The sequence below is a fragment of the Triticum aestivum genome, chromosome 5D (genome assembly GCF_018294505.1).
Source record: "Triticum aestivum cultivar Chinese Spring chromosome 5D, IWGSC CS RefSeq v2.1, whole genome shotgun sequence".
NCBI lineage: Eukaryota > Viridiplantae > Streptophyta > Magnoliopsida > Poales > Poaceae > Triticum > Triticum aestivum.
In genome coordinates this window covers 6,770,221-6,791,399 of record NC_057808.1, presented here as the reverse complement: position 1 = coordinate 6,791,399, position 21,179 = coordinate 6,770,221, and the positions used below count along the sequence as shown (strand labels likewise).

The 21,179-nt window shown below is 46.0% G+C and overlaps 1 pseudogene; it reads left to right on the top strand.

The window, feature by feature from the left end:
* Window positions 1–3,614: 3,614 nt before the first annotated feature.
* LOC123119071 (disease resistance protein RGA2-like) lies at window positions 3,615–18,272 on the top strand (annotated as a pseudogene).
* Window positions 18,273–21,179: the final 2,907 nt, after the last annotated feature.

The following is a 21,179-nucleotide window of genomic DNA, read 5'->3' as shown; positions in this document are numbered from 1 at the left end:
GCATATGATTTTGCAAGACAGGAGGCGTTCAACATGAGCAAGGAAATCACGAAAAACATCAAACACATTACATTTTCTCTTGAGAAGATATATCCAAACAAACTTGCTATAATCATCAATAAATGAAATATAGTACTGGAATCCACCAGACGAGGTCTTGGCAGGTCCCACACATCTGAAAAAATAAGTTCCAACGGAAAAGAGGAAACACTCGAAGATCTAGGAAAGGGTAACTAGTGTGCTTTGCCTTGTTGACATGCATTGCACACATGGGTCATAGACCGACTAGAAGATGGTAATTTATTGGACGCCAAAACATGCTGAACGACTTGTGTGGAGGGATGGTCAAGCCTAGCATGCCAGTCTGCAGCGGAGAGCCGAACCGAAGATAGAGCACGGAAGGGGGAAGGCCGGATGGGGTAAAGCCCATTTTCACATCTGCATTGAAGAAGAACCCTCTTGGTGATCAAATCCTTCATAAGAAAATGAGTGGGATAATATTTTAGATAAGCATGATAATCAATGGTAAGACGATTAACAGAGAGAAGGTTCTTGTCTGCATCGGGAACATGTAGAATGTTGCGAAGCTTAAGATTTGCAGAGGGAGTAGGGAGGATGGCATGACCACGATGAGCTATGTGCAAACCTGAACCGTCGGCGGTGTGGATGCGGTCCCTCCCCGGGGACTTCTCCCTCACAGTGAGGCAATCCAGATCGGAGGTGATGTGATCGGATGCCCCCGTGTCAGTGAACCAGGTTGGGTCAACGAGGATGGACGGCGAAGAAGAAGCTGCCAGGCCAGCCATCTTGGAGTGTTGGGGTTGAAAGGCGTGGTTGTGGAGCTGGCCCCACTCCCAAGCATAGTGCCCAGGGCCATGGCAGAGTTGGCATTGGACGCGGGTGTCACCACCACCCCCGTAGTCACCGCGGTCACCACCACCACGATTGCCATCGTAGTCACCGTGCTGGTGATTGCCGCTGCGATCACTGTGGTTGCCACCGCGGTTGTTGTTGTTGTAGTCACCGCGATCACCTTGGTTACCGCGTCTCTTGCCATGGTAGTTCCCCTTGCCACGAGTGTTGTTGTTGTTGCCAGTCTTGTCGCGGGCGACGTAGTTGACAGAAGAGCCGCCGGCGTGGAGTTGAATACGAGCAGCATGGTACTCGCGACGACGCTCAAAGGAGAGAGCGTGAGAGTAGAGCTCCCCAAGGGTCATCTCATCAATCCGAGCCGTAACAGTGGTGATGAGGGGCTCATAATCACTTTCAAGCCATTTGCTAATGGCGGTGATGATGTCGAAGTCCCGCATGGGACGGCCAGCGGCCGCTAGCTGATCGGCGTAGGAGCGGATCTTGGCGAAGTAGTCCACCATGGAGAGATTGCCCTTGCGGAAGTTGGCCATGTCAAGCTTGATCTGGACAACGCTAGCGCGAAAATGGGCAGAATACATCTCCTCAAGAAGTGCCCAGATGGCACGAGAAGTATCAAAACGGATGACCTGCTGAAGTACATCATCGGTGAGAGAGGCAAGCAGGTAGCTGAGAACGATATGGTCCTGCCAGTACCAGACCGCATACTCCGGGCTGAGCGCACGTTTCCCCTTGTCATCGGGTGGAAGGAGGTGAGGAGGGGTGGGAGAGGTGCCATCAACATAGCCTGTAACGTTGGCGATGCAAAGATGAGGTAGGATCTAGGCTTTCCAGAGAAGGTAGTTGGAGGTGGTGAGCTTGGCCGTGATGAGGCTAGTGGAAGGAGCAGGAACAGACGAGGTGGACGGCGCCGAGAGAGAGGCCGACAGAGAAAGCAAGATCATGGCGGAGGAGGTCATGGCGCCGGCAGAAGGAGAACCCATCGAGCAATTACGCGAGAGGGTCTGATACCATGTGAAATAAAGAAGATGTAGATTGGAATAGCACACACAATACGGTGGCCTCTAGGTCATATATATACGCCTCTAGGGCATGCGGCTAGATGGATAATTACAAAGGTTTGTTACAAGAGATAAACCAAAACCCTAGCCGCTAACAACTCCTAGATACTAACAGAATACAGTTTAACAGGGTGTTCTGCCAGTTGAGCAGGAAGGGAGAGGGCAGTCTGTCACATTTTTCTTAGTGGATCCATTTTTCAAACCAAAACTCTGCTTTCGTGGATGGAGTGATCGATTGCTGGACCTCACCGTTGTGCGGCCAAGGCCCAGCGAGACTTGTCATCATAAAGCAGCAGTTCATTGCAGAGGCCCATCATCTCGTTCATCACGGACGGACCGAAAAAGAAAAGGATAGAGATTTTGCGGGTGTTTCGGGCTTCCAGCGGAACGCCGCCGGCGATGATGGCTGCAGCGGGATTAGAATAACTCCAATCGGGCGACCCATTTCGTAGGCCGTTATCTGTTTGAGTTGGCACGGACAAAAAAGGCGGCCCAACGCGCGGACCCAAACCCAAATCTCGTCCGCTTCGCGTCCGCGCCGACGCATTTGCAATCCAAATTTGCGCCTCAAATGCGTCGGCGCGGACGCGGAGCGGACGCCACGCGCGTCTTCTCGTTGTCCGTCGCGTCCCCATCAGGCGGGCGTCCACCTACCACGGTCAGTGTTATTTATGACGACCGCCCACCTTGGCCCCATGCGTCAGCGATGGCGGTCGTTCTTTTTAAGCCGGCCGTGCGGCGGGGCCGTCCTCATCCACTCCAGTCGCCCCCCATCCCCACTCGGCAAAGACATCTCTTCTTGGCTTGCGTGTTAGCTTGGCTTTTGGTCTGTCTCTTCAACTTGCGGCTTGCGCCAGTCTGAGCTAAACTGTTGATATGATGTTCGCTCAGTCTCAGATGCAGGTGCAAAAGGGGAATGAAACAGGAAGAAGAAGAGGTGATCGATCAGTGTGATGATGTAAGTCTGAATCGACCTCATTACATCATATACCCCAGCTTTTCCTCACGTACAAATTAAAATAAACGAAAGAAGAACAGTGAGGCTGTAAGGCTAGAGCGTCAAACATGTAATCATTTGTAGTTAAGAAATACGGAGTACATAGAGCCGAAGGAGCTACGCTGTTTCTCATTGCAAATATGATATGATATGCACCTTGTGGGCATTGTTTATAAAAAAGAATTGAACCCTGTCTGACAAAGGCGTTGCGGTTGAAACTTGCAGGCAATTTAAAATGGAAATCCCATGTTACAAAAGTGAACGACAACGCGCATCTATGCCGTAGTGGAATACAAAGTTAAGAACCATGCCACCCACCCACCCAAAGACTCCCTTTTACAGACAGGCCCGCAAAAGCAATCTTTAGAAATAGTACTAAATGAGAAATGAGCAACATTATTGTGGCTCCACATAAACACACTGTAATTTTCCGGGATAGCAGAGGACACGAAACTGATCAATCAGTGGTATCATCTTTTCTCCCCCTGAAATCAAGCATTCCCTTTTGAATAATTAAACATCTGAGCGCGATCGACATACTAAATGGAAGCTAACCAAAGTACACGCTTGAGATAGTCTAATTTATGCCAAGGTGACTCGGCTTTAGCTTTCAACAGAAATTCTCCTTTCGCTTTTGGAACATGCCAGGATGGTGATTGGCACGCTTTCGCGTTTACAACTTGTCATGTCTGTGGACAGAGCTCAACTATTTCATAATCTTTCATCCACCTGGATTCCTGCATACCCACTAGTAACCATACATGTTCTCATTGGGAGTCCTAATTATATCAATGTGATCAGAATCTGGATCTAACCTCTGCGGAAGTGCCCTTCTCCCTCTCCTTCTCTACACAGCAACATCTGAAACCTACTCGCCATCGCTACACTGCAGCAGGGCTTCTTCTCCGGGTAATTTCAATCTCTTTTGTTTCTCAAGGTAGCAAAGTAGTGTGCTCCTGCCGCATCAATCATGTTTGTGAGCTTTCACTCCACAATGTATAAGTACACTTTCTAACTACTAAGTTCATGTGTCTCAATTAAGTTCCTTCTGAGATCTTCTGGAGTTCATGCCAGTGTTAAATTTGATTATTGCACATCTGTGTTCATTGTGTTCATTCTGTAAACCATGTTTCATGAATCTGGTCCACAATAACACATAGCACTGTAGGCAAACTAGACATGCAGAAGTTGCCTTCAACATAATGAAGCAAAATACGTGCTTCCTATATCCAGAGGATTTTTGGAAAGACTGACACAAAAACGCATGTTTGCGCAGTAGTCTTAAGTTTTTTATTCTTGTTCCACTGTTCCTTGTGTAGAACTGTGGTAACTCATATTAATATATCTTCCAGCGCTAAAAAAAACTTATATGGCACCTAGGGTCGGATAATGCAAGAACCATGACGTGTTAAACTATTTCTTCTCACGGCAATTTTCTTTTCTTCGCCATCATTAGAAAATCAGCTTTCCTGTACTTAAAGATACAGATTTTTTTTTTCATACTTTGCTTTTGTGTGTGTACAAAAGGTCCAAGCTAGCTGGTATAACATGACTGCAGAAATGCGTATACCACTGCACGACTTACGTGAGATTACAAATAGATTCTCAGTGGACACAAGAATAGGACAGGGTGGGTACGGAGATGTTTACAAGGTATGGCTTATTACTTGACTTCTTTTAGTTTCAACAAACGTACCAGCAGTCCAGCAATAAAACAAAAAGACCCAGTTATTAATAAATAATTGTGTAATTTCTTATGTCAAACAAAGGGAGTTTACAATGGGAGAGAGGTTGCTGTGAAGTTGCTTCATGTTGATCCGGTGCAAGGAATTGACGACAAACAATACATCAATGAAGTTGGTAACCTTTTAAGGGCTAAGCATCCAAATATCGTACAGTTACTTGGTTATAGTTATGAAACAATGTCTGAATTTGTCAAACATAATGGTAAGGAATGTTTTAGCCAACACATATATAGAGTGCTGTGCTTTGAGTACTTGCAGGCTGGAAGCCTAGATGTGCATCTTCGTGGTATGTATGTTTTCTGTTGTGTTTAAACAAAACTAAATTCTTCAATTATATTGTGTATAATATTCTCCTTATCAACTTGTGTAGACAAATCTTTTGCACCTGATTGGAGCACACGTTACCTGATTATAAAGGGCATCTGTGAAGGATTAGATTTCCTTCACAGGTGTGAACCACCAATTTTTCATCTTGATCTGAAGCCTTCCAATATATTACTAGACAATGCCATGGTGCCTAAAGTGGCGGATTTTGGATTGTCAAGGGTCATCAGCCAATCAGACACTCAAGTAACAAAACAAATCAAAGGAACCCAGTAAGTGCCTCATGGACTTCCTCATTTTCAGTTTTTCTTTTCTTTTGTGATCAAATAAACAATATATGTGCTGACTGTATCCTTTGATATCATGCAGGGCGTACATGCCACCAGAATTCATAAAAGATGGCTATATCTCACATAAGAATGATGTCTTCAGTTTAGGTCTTGTGATGATAGAGATTATGACAGGGTCTCGGGGTTACTCCGGTTACATAGAGATGGACGAAGTCGTGCAATTTAAGCAGAAGGTAAGGAAAAACATTTAAGTTTGACACTCAAGTTTATATAACAAAGCACCATATTATGGATTTGTTTGATGTACATACTATACGCATCATGATCGTCCAAGTAAGGAGTTGATAACTTATTTGAGCTATAGAAAAACTGTAACCTAATATACAAGCGTGTTTCCTTTTGTATTTTTGGAAGAAAAAAAAGTTAACTCTACCGGTCCAATAACTACTAGCAATGGATATCCTCTATATATATGCCTGAAACTAAAAATTATTACATTGATAAAGCAGCCAATTTCATCTAAATTTAAATTTTCATATACTCGCTTCAGCAAGTTGCATGTTAAAATTAAAACAATGTATTAGCTCTAATATGCACTAAAAAATACAGCTTCAGGTACGACATTTACAGAAGCACCGAACCATCGACATCTAAATATGTATACCAGTTCTTTTCCTCTCATCTTAATTAACATCTTAGTACCTCCCAGTTACTAAGTCAAACCAAAGAGACTCTATTTGGGACTCTACTCCAGCCACGAGATGGGGGACAAATGAACATGATAAAAGTAATTCCATCACCAATTCCAAAAACGCATACCATGGAAATTATCAATTGACATGTACCGATGTCCGTCTCAACAAGTAGAGTTTGGGAGAGCGAGGTAACGGAGAGTCGGAGACGTACCGCCCTGCATCTGCTTCTTGGCGACAAGCACAACAGCATGCCCGAGTGCTCCATCAACGAGATCCTGGACATCCCCGCCCCATGACGCACCTCAGAGAATCCCGGGTTGCGCTTTAAGCATCTCCAATAGAAGATGCAAATTTAAAGACGTGAAACAGAAGAGGTAAGAATTAACATCTTCAAAAAATGCTTTTTGAACCTAAAAAAGGGCAACTCCAATAGATGATGCATATTAGAGATGTAAAAGTGCAACTCCAACGGAAGATGCAAACGGGAGATGTAAAAGCTGCCGACAACCGAACGGCTGCTGTGTAGCTGCTGTATAGCCATTGTTCAGCTACCTAGTCGCATACTCTGACAAATCAGAGGACTTCAGAGTGCGTTCCTCTCGACTCCTCCCGTGTCGCCCCTACGCGGCGACCAGGGGGAACCCTAGCGCCGCCGCGTCCTCGTCCCTCCCCCGACCTCTCCTCCTCGCCGCCGCCGGTGGGATCTCTTATCCCACGGCTCGCTGGATCTGGCGCGGGCGGATCGCGGCAGTTGTTGGCGACGCGGGCTTGGGGGCGACGGCAGGAGCTCACGCTCGTGGTTTCCTCTGGTGTGCGTGGGGAGTCCGCTCGGGGCGCGCGACGGCGGCCCTCGGCAAGCCGTGGCGGGCGCTGGGCTCTCGGCGGCGCTCCGGCGTGTGCAGGTGGCGGTGGTCCCTGTGCGCGGTCGGCGGCTCCATCTCTGACCCGGACGGCGCGGGGGATGGCGGCGGCTCGGTGTGGCCGGCGATCTGGATGCAGTGGTGCCGGCGGCTCGCTGATCTGCCGTTGCTCCAGGGTTCTACCCGGTGGTGCTGGTGGTGACGGCGGCCCGTGCACGAGAGTTGGATCCCTTCGAACTGATCTGGGTGAAAACTTGCCTTCGACTTCTGCTAAGGCCGGCGGTGGTGGCGCTATCTGTGTCGTTCCCTTCTTGAAGGCATCGCCGTGGAGAAGTTCAAGGCCACTCTCTGCTACCTCCGGGGGAAACCCTAGATCGGATGATCGGATGACGGCGGCACTCTGGTGTCGTTCCTTCCTTGGGGTCGTCATTCTTGGAGGTACACACGTGATCAAGGGACCAGAGGACGGATTTTTTGGTGGAGCGGTGCTTCATCCTACACACTGATGGCGACGAATCTTGACGGCGTGGCGCAGTGCAGATTCGGAGTTCGCTGTGGGAGGATGGACTCGCGCAGGAGGAAGACGCTGTCGGGCGTCGTGGTGGCGTCGATGGCAGAGAGACCTGGCACGGTACATGCAACAGTACAGCTCTGGAGATGGATTGTTGGCAGGTGGCTGCGGCGGCCTCTTACCCGGCAGGCGTCCTGGTTGAGGAGTGCGCTGGACTGGTAGGTGCCTCATACCCGGCAGGCGTCCTGGTTGGGACCTCAGGTCTTAGATGTTTAGGTTTGGCTGCGATATCTGTCTGGTATTAGGCCCAGACTATCTGCGCCCCTTCATCAATTGGATAGGTGTAGCGACAGTTGTTGCTTAGACGGTGGCTTTAGTCTTGCTGTTGTATGGCTTTGTAAGGTCTTGTGAGAATAATTAATAAAGTGGCTGTATGCATCGCCCAGATGCAGATGCCGGGGGTCATCCTCCTTTTCAAAAAAAATAACCGTTGTTCAGCTGCACAAATTGAAATAAAACATCCGGAAAACAACTTAAAAATTTCACATGTCCATAATATTAAATTATTACACAATTCATCAAATCCACAATATCAAATGCAATACACACAACATAGTTTTGTACAATACAACAAACAAATAATGAAACTGGGTGGCTCTTTCGGCATGCCATCTCCAATACTCCTCCATCAAATCCTTCTGAAGTTGATCGTGCGCATTGGAGTCTCCAATTTCATTGTACACCTTCATGAAGCGTTTGATTCGCTCCTCTCTTCTCATCGGCATAACACGTACCACTACTAGGGAAAATCCTAGGAGTAGCGCATGTTTAAAGCCTATCAGTAGCGCGGGGAGCAGCTCTACTAGTAAGGCGCTACAGCTAAAGGTTAGCAGTAACGTGGGTTGGACCACGCTACTGCTATATCGACTTAGTAGCAGCGCTTTGTACTATGAGCGCTACTGGTAATTAGTAGTAGCGCTTCTCCTAGCACGCACTACTACTATTATTCCGCATTTCTTTTTTATTTCATGTTGTATTCATATACCTTTATACAAGTTTTCATACCGCAGCAATTTAGAGAGATTTTACATCATAATGAGTTATTACGTCACTGGGAGAAAGAACCGGGCATCCACTTGAAACTAATCCGCGGTTCTTTCACCCAATGATATAATATATCATCATCATATCATTAACAACTTATCATCATAATACATCATTGTCATATAACACCTCCTCATGATCATCGTTTTCATCAATGAGACATCACATACAAGTTGGTCACTAGACATAATCACAACTACTCATCATCAACACTCATAAACATATTGTACCTCATAGGACCTACTACATTCTCTTAGGACCTACTATATTATCTTAGGTAAAATAGCATAAAACAAGATAGCCCCTGGCTCTCCATTATGGAGAATGGAGATTATCCTGTCTCCAATTATTGCCTTTCGCACAATGTTGCTTCCAAGAACCTCCTTACGACTGTCCATACATTTTTTCCATTCTTTGATTATCATGTGTTCACCGGTTTTAGAAATCCGGTATGGACAGGTGAGATTCGTAGGACGACCTAGCTGTATGTTCAAAACATCAAGGCTACCATTCTGATACATCAAATGAGGCACACAATCCATCGGGATTTTCTGTTGAAAAACATAGTAATAACTTCGTAGTTAGCAATGTAGTTCAGTTTTAGAAGTATGCAAAAGATTCACGGATGTCGTAATAGTAAAAAATCTTACCAGGATATCTCCATGGAAGTTATTGTGGTTCAACACGTGCACTAGTGACACGTATTGACCATAATTTGGAGGAGTTCGATAAAAGGCATTGTAATTCTCAAGATCAGTACAATATGCGACCAGATGACTTTTCTCCTGATAAGTTAACTCAGAGCCATCGGTGTAGTTGGTTCTGTCTACCATATTCCGCAAATTCTTTGAAGAATGAAAGTAAGCTATCAATGGAAATAAGCTGTCAACTATTAGGCGCGGCGGCGGCGGACGACGTACGGGTTCGGCGCGGGCGAGAGCGAGTGAGAGAGAGTGAGTGTGAGAGGGTGAACCGCGCTCCAGGATAAGGTAAGTAAGTAGTAGCGCGTTTCAGAGAAACGCGCTACTGCTACGGGCCATAGCAGTAGCGCTGGTCAGTGGTACGCGCTACTGCTAAGTGGGGCTAGCCATCTGCACCCAGTACAAATATAGCAGCAGCGCGGTTTCGCAGAACGCGCTACTGCTAATACTTTAGCAGTAGCGCGGTCTATTTAAAAACGCTACTACTAAGTAGCAGTAGCGCCCTGTTTTGTCAAGCGCTACTGCTAAGATGTGTGTATAAGGTTTTCCCTAGTAGTGTACGCCCATAAAGTGATAGAAGGTGTAATCTAAATTCTGTCCACACTCATTCTCAATGATCATGTTATGCATGATCATGCAAGCAGACATGATATACCAAAGAGTTTTTTTACCCTAGAATCTAGATGGTCCTCGCATAGTAGCAAACTGGAATTGCAAAATCACAAAAGCCCTCTCAACATCTTTCCTAGCCGCCACATGTGCATTGTCAAAGATGAGTTTTTTCTTACTTTGGGGTTTTGCAATTGGCTTAACAAAAGTACTCCACGTCGGGTAGATCCTATCCGCAAGATTGTACCTGAAGTCATGGTCGTGCAATGATGGTGCTCAGCGTTGGTCGCGGCGCGGCCTAGATACCTTGTATCTCGTCTCTTTGCCTTGCCAGTTCGAGTTCGAGCTAGTAGAGTTTGTGTTGTGTTGTATACCTCTTTTTTACCAAACCTAGTTTGGTGCTTCTCTCTTTCTCTCATGTATGTCACTGTTATTTCTCTCCGTCCTATCAATAAAATGATACACAAACTTTGTGTATTCATGAAAAAGAGATTCTAAAAATGAAAAGAAATGTGCACGTAGAATCCTGCTTCATGAGAGAGATGGTAAGCACATATACATATAGTACATCTTTTTATTTCAAGTTTCTTTTGATTAAAGAGTGATTTTCCCATCTGCATTTTGGAGCAAGCATACAGGATAAAAGAAATACTTTGCTCTCACAATTACACATTAATATTCTCTTTCTAGGTTAGTTATCTGGGAAGTGGTATGCGACACCTTTGAACAGAATATGTTAGGATTCGCCCACGGATCGATCACATCAATTCACGACGAACATGCGGACACAAAAACTTTTATAGCCAAGGGCCCTTGTCATGCCCTTTGTTTTCTCTTTATTGATGTTCTTCTTTTTCCACAATCTACAAAGCTCACGGCCGGCTGCACATATATATGCAGCGACCACGACCAGCTGACCCAACCCCTAGCGTTGCACGGCACAAAACTTGCCAAACTTGCCTGCACGTATATGGCCAGGTGCTAATCCTAGCCATACTTAATATCCTAGTACAAAAACGGGCAGGACATGTAGTCCTATACTAACTCACGTACCCAGCCAACTATAAACTAACTAAACTACTCAAGATTATTACTAACAGAATTTGACTTCTGCATACAATATATTGGCAATGAAATTTGTGCGTCAAGAACACTTTTGTACAAGTATCGTACATCATACTTTCATATTTTTCATATGAAATTATATCTCTCTATTTCTGTTTCATAGGTACATAGCAATTGGAAGAATAGGATAAAGACCACTTCGGAGTATCCAAAGGAATCACATCAAGTGCAGACATGCATCGACACAGCAATGCATTGTATGGAACCTGAAAGAAACAACCGACCCACTATAGCAGAAGTCTTGGATATTCTTAACAGGACAGAAACTCATATTCCAAAGAGACAGGTCTGATCTGCGTACTTAATGCAAACAAAATGAAATGGAAGCAAGAGAGCATTTAATTTACAATAATTGGCAGAAGACAATTGTTTGTGTACATGGACTAGCTAGCTAGCAGTTATAGATTTCGTAGCTCCTCATTTCCCAGTCATTTTGTTTTCCAAATGCAAAATTTACTCTTTGCATATTGTTGATTCTTCACTCTTCAATCTGCGTAGAACAACTTCAGTTTAATTTCGTCTAATTCTAGGAACAGAAAAACTAGAGAGTGCACGTACAAAATCGTGCCGTGCAGTGAATGCTGGCGTTTGATGTCACACGAAGTACCCTGATGGGCTTATAGGATAGCTTGACCAGGGTGCCGAGGCTGTTGGAAATAAAAAGTTGCATGCCTAGCTATGTCTGATTGTCTGAGTTAGAAAACATGAGGTTTCAATAATGTGTTTGATTTACATGCCATACATGAGTCTCGGTTGTGTCCTAGACTCTCCTAGTTGTACATGGCTTTGATCATGTAAACTAGTACTAGTCTGTAATGGTTTAGCATACTGTGTTGATAACTGAATGCCCGTGCAAGCATCTGGGCCGGAAAAGAAATCAACCATGTCATTGTGCTGTGTTTTGCTCATGATCATCTGACGTGTTCGATTTAGTGTTGTAGAGCATTACCGATCCAACTAAGGAAACCAAGAGTGACACCCTCACTTGGCACGGCTGGAGGTTGCAGCACTGGCTGCCGGTGATGGTGGTGGGAGAGAGGAGAGGCAGAGAGGTGTCGTTCGGTGGCTGGTGGAGTAGAGTGGTGGAGGAGAAACAAGCTAGTGGAGGAGGAGCACTGGCTGCATGGTGATGCTCCGTAAGCATCAACCTAGCTTTAAAATCATGGCCCACACCTTGTTTCCACTTTAATCATGTCAGCGTGTCACCCTCTGTTAGAACTATGGCCTTGTTCGTGTAATGGTGTCGTCTTGGTGAAGATGGTGTTGAGGCCACCCATGTGTTCATATGTTTATTGTTTTGATGTGTTGCATTTTGCCGTTCCAGTATGTTGCACTTTTATTCCAACATGTGGTATTACAACCTTTTCCTCAGCTGGTTTGCAGTTGCACGTTTTGTGAAGAGCAATCTAACTGAAAGACCAGTCAATAACTTAGCTTACACACATGTAGCATAATCATCGCAGAGTATTTACTAGACAGTGAGACCATGATCATGATAATTCCATGTACTTACACATAAAAACTTGTTGCAGATGGCAGCTGTGCTCCCGTGTCCAACAATTGGGCTCAAGAGCGATTCTAATATGTTGGAGGTGATGGTAGCTGAACTGAACAATAATGAACACGGATATTGCAATTCGATGCCAACAGATAGCTCTAACCGTACTGTGCAACAAATTGCTGACAGGGAAACATCATCAGTTGTGGAAGAAGTAATCATTGGAAGGACAGAGGAAAAACAAAAAATACTATCTATTTTATCCGAGAGCATCACAGAAAAAATGATCATCCTTCCAATATATGGCATTGGAGGCATTGGCAAGACAACCTGGCACAATTGATATTCAATGACCCACAGTTCCAAGACTACACTCGGGTGTGGATATATGTTTCTCAGGAATTCAACTTGAATAAGATTGGCAATTCTATAATAACACAGTTAACAGACAAGATCAGCAATATACCTACCAAACAGATGCTTCATAAATGCCTTGAAGAGCTATTTGCTAGTAGGAGCATCCTTGTTGTTGTAGATGATCTGTGGGAAGAGAACCCAAAAGAGTTTCATAAATTGAAGGTTATGCTAGGGCTTGGCCTGGGAAGCAAGGTGATTATAGTAACTACACGTGATGGAGGCCTCGCAAGGAAAATTTGTAGTCCTGCAGTTACACCATATAAGCTGGAGACTTTGAGAGTTGATGAGTGCTGGACTATAATTAAACAAAAAGCTGACTTTGAAGGCCGAGTCGACCAAGAACAATTGGAGCATATAGGAAGGGAGATTGCGACCAAGTGTGGAGGAGTCCCCTTAGCGGCTCAATCACTTGGATACATGTTGAACGGTATGACTTCAGATGATTGGGAGTCGGTGAGAGATAGTTATATCTGGAATCTATCAACTTCGGAGGGCCACGAAGTGCTTGCATCCTTACTGTTAAGCTATAGCCAGATGTCTGCTTGGTTGAAGTTGTGCTTTTCCTATTGTGCAATCTTTCCAAAAGGTTACATAATAGTGAAGTATGATCTAATTTACCAATGGATTGCTCTTGGGTTCATCAAGCAATCTAGGATATTTGATTTTATGCAGCTCTCAGAGAATTATGTCACACAACTTTTGGGGATGTCCTTTCTTCAATATTCAAAGAGACCTTTGGTGAGATCCTACATAATTTTCTCTTATTTTTAGGTATTTTAGTTCACATACTATATATTTTTGATGACTCTGGGGAAAAAGTATTATATTGTGCATATGCTCGTATTGCAATTATTTTGCATATTTTTTTTGAAAAAATCAGAAATGTGTATGTAGTATACGATGCTATGCTCACTAACAAAAAAAAAGAATGAATATATGTTCGTGATTGTACAAATCAAGATAAATTTGTGGCACACATCGTTTATCCATTATGGCCAATTTTTTCAGTTATAGATAACAAATATGAACAGTTTTAGTTTGTACTGGTACTCGTACTCTAATACAACACACAATTATGAGAAAACGTTATGAAATTAGTTTTTTGAAATATGCAAGTGCAAGTAGTTGCTAATGGGCGCATATGAAACATGCTCGTTCCTGGATGGTCAATGGGCAGTCGGTTGGGGACCTTGTGCCCATGGTCCGTTGACATTTATATTTGTTAATGGGCGCCGTTAATTAGTCGGAGGGCGCTTTCTAACTGGCAGCACTGCATAGTTCATCAACCTCTCTGCTGAGGACGACTTCATTTGGAACCTCTTGCGCTCACATGCTCTTTGAGGGCACGGTGCAATCTCCGCTCATTTGCTTGGCTTGCTTAAGCGGCATGGCCTCACCAATCAATGTGTGTCTTCTTTATGATCAGCTCCATGAGATGATGTCGCACATTCTCACATGATCTGTCTTACAAAGTCAGGTATGACACTGGGTACTTTCCGCGTTCTCGCTGCAGCCGGCCGAGGACTTCCCATCCTGGCCTCTTCATGCTCGCCCTCCCGAGCAACAACATCACCTTACATGGTTTTGGCTGTTACGTTTGCCTTTAGCTCTCGCAGCTTTTGTCCAGTTTCCTGTCTTCTTAATGCTTTCTCCTCTAATATACATAGGCACACATTTAGGTGGATTAACAAACTAACTACTTCTTAATCTCTATATGGATTTAACTTCGGCCCCTTCCTTGCATCATCTACTAGGCACTACTTTGACCACGGCATGTCTTTCGGCTCAGAAAACTACTCCGTCGTACTAGCTTTAGTTGATACTGTACTCACAAACTGACAAATTACTGTTCCAAATTAATTGCCATGAAAATATGGTACCCACATCGAAGTACTTCCGTTGATATGCTACTCTGTTCACGTACACTGTTTATAGTTATAATATAATAATATTGATAAATATACAACCGTCAGAAGAAATAAATTCAAAATTCTTACACCATTAGGTGTTCTTTTGTTGCAGAGGGGTAGAAATCAAGAGAAAGATGGTACATTGTTCACAATGCATGACCTAGTGCATGATCTCGCAAAAGAGATCCTGTCCCATCAACTAAACACTGGAGGAAATAAGTGCCGCTATGCATTGCTCACAGATTGTAGCAAGTCATTGCAGTTGTTCGTGAATTTTCCTGCAAATATAAAGGCGCTACGTTTTCAGGACTGTGGCGGACAAGAACTTTGTGGTAGTGCATTTTCGTCAGCGAAGTGCCTCTCTGTCTTGGATTTAAGTGAATGCTTTATTAATGAGCTGCCTGATTGTATTGGTCAGTTGAAGCAACTACGGTTTCTTCGTGCTCCAGACATACGTTTGGAGATTCCCAATTGTATCACTGAGCTCTCAGAATTAAATTACCTCAACCTTAGAGGCTCTTCTGAAATCTCAGCGCTGCCGGTGTCAATTGGTGATATGAAAGGTTTGATGCATCTTGATTTATCAGGTTGCAATAGAATAAGTAAACTCCCAATATCATTTTCAGAGCTCAAGCAGCTGGTGCATCTGGATTTATCAAATTGCAATATGTTTTTGGCAGAAACTTTGGGTGGTTGCACCAAACTTCAGTATCTGAATTTATCAGTTCTAAATTCTACGGGCCATAAGCGCATCACAGGGCTGCCAGAGGTCATTGGCAATCTAATTAAACTTAGGTATTTAAATCTATCGCGGTGCGTGGACCTCATGGGGCCTTGGCCTCCTGAGGCGGAGGAAATTCACAAGTTGCTTTGTTCTATCAGTACCCTTTCAAACCTAGAGCATCTGGACTTGTCCAGAAATAATCAGATTTCCAGTATACCAGAAAGTATTGGAAAGCTCACGAAGCTTCATACATTGGACCTCTCAATCTGCTGTAACATAAAGAAGCTTCCTGATAGTATCTTCAAAATGGTTCGTCTGAAGGTTCTGTCATGGATATATTGGCCTAATAGATTGTCTGAATCCGCGCTCCCTCGGTTTAATTTTGTATCATTGCCTCACTTTGAGGTGCAGTCTTCAAATGATAAATGTAGCAGTAATATCAGCCTGCTACAGCCTACAAATCCTGATCAGCTGGACATAGGTAAACTTGAAAATGTGAAGTCTGCAGAAGAGGCAACAAGTGTAAAACTCATAGACAAACAAGCAATCAGGACTCTAAAATTTCAATGGACCCTAGGTGCTGAGAGGTTTGTTGATGACAAGGTTGTGTTGGAAAAGCTAGTGCCACCAAGCAGTGTAGAGATATTGACTATAGTTGGTTACAGGAGTCACAACATTCCTGATTGGTTTATGGGTATTAGGCAGTATCTCCCTAATCTTTTGGCGTTAACTCTATGTGATTTTCCTAACTGCAATAACCTACTACCACCACTTGGTCTACTACCAAACTTACTAAACCTGATTCTCGACCGTATGGAGGGCTTGGAAGAGTGGAACACAACACATTACAGTGGCAAGGAAGGTTCAAATGAACCCATGTTTCCTAAGCTTGAAGAATTGAAGATAAAGCAATGCCCCAAGCTAAGGATAAGTCTGCCTAGAGCTAGACGCTTGTGGATACAAGATTCTGATAATATTCTATCATCATGGGGAGAGGGCTCAACACATATCGGTGATTCCTTCTCTTCTCTAATGCATATCATCAAGGGGAGAGAACTGCTTGTTTCTGGCAGCAAGGTGCCCATGCATCAATGGAGGTTGCTTTACCACCTCCCTGCCTTCCGTACTTTAAAGATCATGGATTGCACTGATTTGAGCACCTCACCTGACATGACCCAACACCTCTCCTCCATTGACTTACAATGCCTCAGATTATCGTCACTCGACCAGGCAGAACTCCCTAATTGGTTGGCTAAGCTGACTTCACTACATGAACTAACTCTGGATAGGTGCGAAAGCATGACATCACTACCGCAGTGGTTAGGAGAAGTTACCTCTTTGAAGAAAATGGAGGTCATATTCTGCCCCAAATTAGAGAAGTGGTTGAAATCAAAGGAGAACAAGAGGTTTATTGCTCACATAGACATTACGGTATGTGCCTCGCAAGCTATATGTTTTTTGTTGCATTTATTTCTGTATTGTATATATACACATGCATGGCAAGAGTACGTTGCATAATTCATGCGTCAAGATTACTGATTGTTCTGATTATATCTATTATTTCCATTTTTCAGGTCACGAGATCACCATATCAATTATTATTTTTGGGGGAAGCTTCAGACGAGTCAAATGAAGAGGACATAGCAGAGACCAATGAGGAGACAACCTACAGCCTACATACTGCAACCGGTTCACAGAGGCCAATAGATGACGGTGTCAGCAACCCGAGCTCCCCGCCACCCACCCGGATGGCGGACACAATTCCGCAGTCCCGAGCTGCCGCCCTTACCCCGGAGACGCCGCGCCATCTGCATCCCTCCCCTGCGGCGCACAACACGATGCCGTCTACAAATATCGCAGCCACCATGGTGGCACCCATCAGTGACGACGATGCCGACAACATGTCCATCATCTGCATCGGCGACGATGACAAACTGACTGTCAGCGCGACGGCCAGGCCTGCCCGCCCCACTCCATGCACCCCGCTCGGCCTCCTTATGGTATCGCCCCTAGCCACTTCCCTGGTCGGCGACGGAGCTGAAGGCGTCCTCCCCAGGCCAGGCTACACCCTCACTAACGCCACCTACAACGCCGATGACGAAGGGCCCCAGCTGGACTCTTCCTCCGGCAGCTGGGCCAGCTTGCAGCGGGCAAGGAAGGGGAAGGGAAAGCAGAGTGATACGGATCTCGTCGACCCCGTGGACGTGCCGATCATCAGCAAGAAGATGAGGAGCCTGCTAGAGCTGCAAGAGTTGGATGTAGAGGCAGGAAGCACGGGGACCGCAGTCAGTGCAAGTTCTCCAGCCGTGTTGAGCTTGGGTCTCAATGCCGCGGTCAGCGCAAGTGTGAAGCCCCGTTGCTACCGGAGATCACCGGAGCGCGAGCAGGAGGATGATGCCGCTTGTGGAGAGCGGCCACCGGAGCAAACAAAGGATCCAGAAAAGAGGAACAACAGCGGGACAGAGGAAGAAGGAGACAGGTTCAGTTTCAGATTTCTGTTGGATGCCTTCCTTGCTGTGGTTGCTTGCTTTTGTAGTCCCCAAAGCAGACACTAGCCCAAGTCCACCTGACCACAGCCCATGACAACCCAGCCCATGACCGGGGGTGTGGCTCCATGTACTACGACAGCAAGTTCTTCAACAAGCAAGCTAGGGCCTTGAGTGTTCCTTGAGACTTTGTTTGTTCCTTTCGCGGGCTTATTGTGCTGTTGGGTTGCCCCCAGCTAGTACTATCTATTTCTTCTTGTCTTTTTCTTGTTGAACCTTCTGTTTACCTATGGACCTCCATTTCGATGTGAATGTATCATGTTGTGGCTTTATTTATAAAGCGGGGCGAGAAGTCTTTTTCGGTAGGTCCTTGTGTGTAGGTTTGAATCCTGTGGTCTTGCTAGGGCCGTTTTCTGCATGGTTGCCGTCTCTTGCACTGTTCCCATAGTCGTCGGGGCCTCAGGGCCCTGCCACACTTTGTATCTTCTCATTTGTTCTCCAACCTTGTCTCAAAAAAAAAAATCCTTCGCCAGCCGTTCTACCGCATTTGCATGGCATTCTGTTCAATTGTTTTTTTTTCTTGAGTTAATTGCAGAAAACCACCACATTTGGGGTTAGGTTTGCAGAAAACTACCTAGTCCCTAATTTTTTTGCAAAAGCCACCGCATTTCTAGTTAACTTTTTGCAGAAAGCACCGATCGGGTGATTTGTTGTGTTTGATCACTTTCTGTCAAGTAGGGCCGGATTGTAAGAAGCTGGTTTGGCAAAACATAGACATACACCCCCTAGATTTCACAAGGACACCCTTATTCAAAAAATAAAAAAGCAAGCATGTATGTCTATTTTTCATAACCGAATAAGGCCTTGAGAATTTCGTGTGTACTCTGTTGCCGGATATAAACCGCAGATAAATGTCTTCGACGCCTGGGTAGGTAGAATAGCTTTTTGATGGACCAATCCAAACGTGCCAACCCATATAAAGATTCCAAATGTGCCAGACTAACAGAATAATCATGTCTCATAAAAAGATTCATCTGCCGGAGGCTGTCATTCATGTGCCAGTGAACAAATGCTGCTTCGGTCCAGATCGAGGGAGAGAGAGAGAAATGCTACAAGAGCTGGGTTTCCACCAAGAGCTATGGTTCTCCGGATAATTTTTTAGAAAAGGTGGTTCTCCGGATAATAGATTGTGATAATATGCTGTCATCATGTGGAGAGCCGCACTCGTCTAAGATTTCCACTCGATGTGATGTGACGAAGGAGAAAAGGTGGTTGAAACCCCCCCTATCAGCAGTCTCCCAGATCGCATCTCACGGAGCCTCTGCCCCGACCCCGCCGCCGCCCCAGCCCCAACTTCAGCAGTCTCCTCTCCCTCCAGCGCCGCCACTCCACCCCTCTCCCGCGACCCTCACCTTCACTGCCAAGGGAGGGAAGGGAAGGCCCTAGATCCACAGCGGTGATCCGAAACCTAGCCGCCTCCCGGGTCGCCTTCGCCCGGGCGACTCCGGAGGATCCTCCCCCGTCCCCTCCAGCCCCCTTCATCGGCGTGCCCCTTGCCGGCGCCTCCGCCGATGCCGGCGCCCTTCTCGCCTAAAGACGGAGGGGAGGAGAGTGCACCGGGGCGGCGGCTCCATGGGCGGTTGTGGAGTGGTGGCAGCGGATCAACGGCGGCACGGCATGTAGCCGTGGCCTGAAGCCGGAGCGGCGTCTTCACGGCGGGTGGTGCGCAGCGTCGGCACTAATCTCCGGCGGCGTTGTGGTGCGTCGGATCAGGGCCTAAGGGTCCGATCTGGGTCGCCCCCTGCCATGGACTTTTTGTGGTCGTGCGCTGCGACTGCCTTCTCTGATGCTGCTCTGACCGGCGGTGTGGGGTCCTGCTGGTGTGCTCGAATAAAGGCAGTGGTCCTAGGGTTCCTCTTGCGCCAAGACAATGATCTTCCTGACGCCTGTCCTTCCTGATCTGGCCGGAGTGGCGGGTTCCGGAAGGCTCTGCCGGCGAACTCCCATGGGTGTGTTATGCCTGGAGATTGCTGGATCTGGTGGGATTCGGTCGTGCCCATTGGTTCTCCGTTAAGGAGCGAGCGGTGCGAAGCTTTCCTATCTGTTGCCATCAGGAAATATGTTTAGCTTCATGGTGATGTCAGAGGCGGAGAATGTCATGGAAGCCGAGATTGGAGGACTAGTAATGGTGATTGGAGTCTACGGCGTTGAGGAACTTGCTTGGAGTTTCGGGATTCGTAGCAGCGGTATGTAAGTGGGGGCGACGGCACAAGTGAAGTTCAGAGTCTTGCATTTCAGGGTGAAAATCCAAGGTCTGGCCTTGATTGGTTGTGCCTGACAATGGTCTTGTTGAAGGCATTGTTTTGAGAGTGGAGATTATCTCCGGGGTGAAAACCCAAGATCTACGATCGGGCAATGACGACGTTGGTACACTGTTTCCTCCATGAAGGCGTCGCTTTTGGAGAACCTAGACATCAGGTGTTGTCTTGGTGGTGGTTGTGCTGCTGCCGCAAGGCTTGAAACACTGTAGCGGGACTTTCTTTTTTTAGTTTCTTTTTTTTGGCTGTGTGCATCCGTCATGTCATTAGGGCATTGCGTTGTTGCAGAGGCTAGGTGTTGATATCTTCGCGATATTAATATATACTCTTTATCGAAAAATATGGAGAGAGCTCGTCACACAGTGGTGCTTCCTCTTCTCCAATAACAAATCTGATTGTAAAAAACAGCAAGGTGCCCATGCAGCAGTGGAGCCAGCTTCACCAACTCCCTGCCCTCCGTAGTTTAACCATCACTGGTTGCAGTGATCTGGCCACCTCACCTAAGATTATCCAACAGCTCACGTCCCCATCGATCCCCAACTTCCCTGCTTGCTCATTGCCATTGGTCTACCCGCACCTCCCGCGGATTCATCCCTGCTCCGGACAATGCCAACCGTAAGATAAGATCCGACGCACGCACGCACGAAAACCTCCGGTCCGATTGGTTTCGTAGCACGGGGAAAGATTGAACATCCGGTGGAGAGCCACGGATCGATCCCCACCCAACCTGCTCGCTCATTGGTGGAACGTCGCGTCCCATGGATTCATCCCTTCTTCGCACAATGTCAGGCGTTAGAACAATCCGACGCACGGAAAAACCAGCACAGTTGGTTTGGGTCTCACGAGCAGACAACTTTTTATTTCTGCGGGTGCGGGCGGGAACATTAATCGGTCCCAATAAATTGCCGAGATGGTTAGCTGAGCTGACATCTCT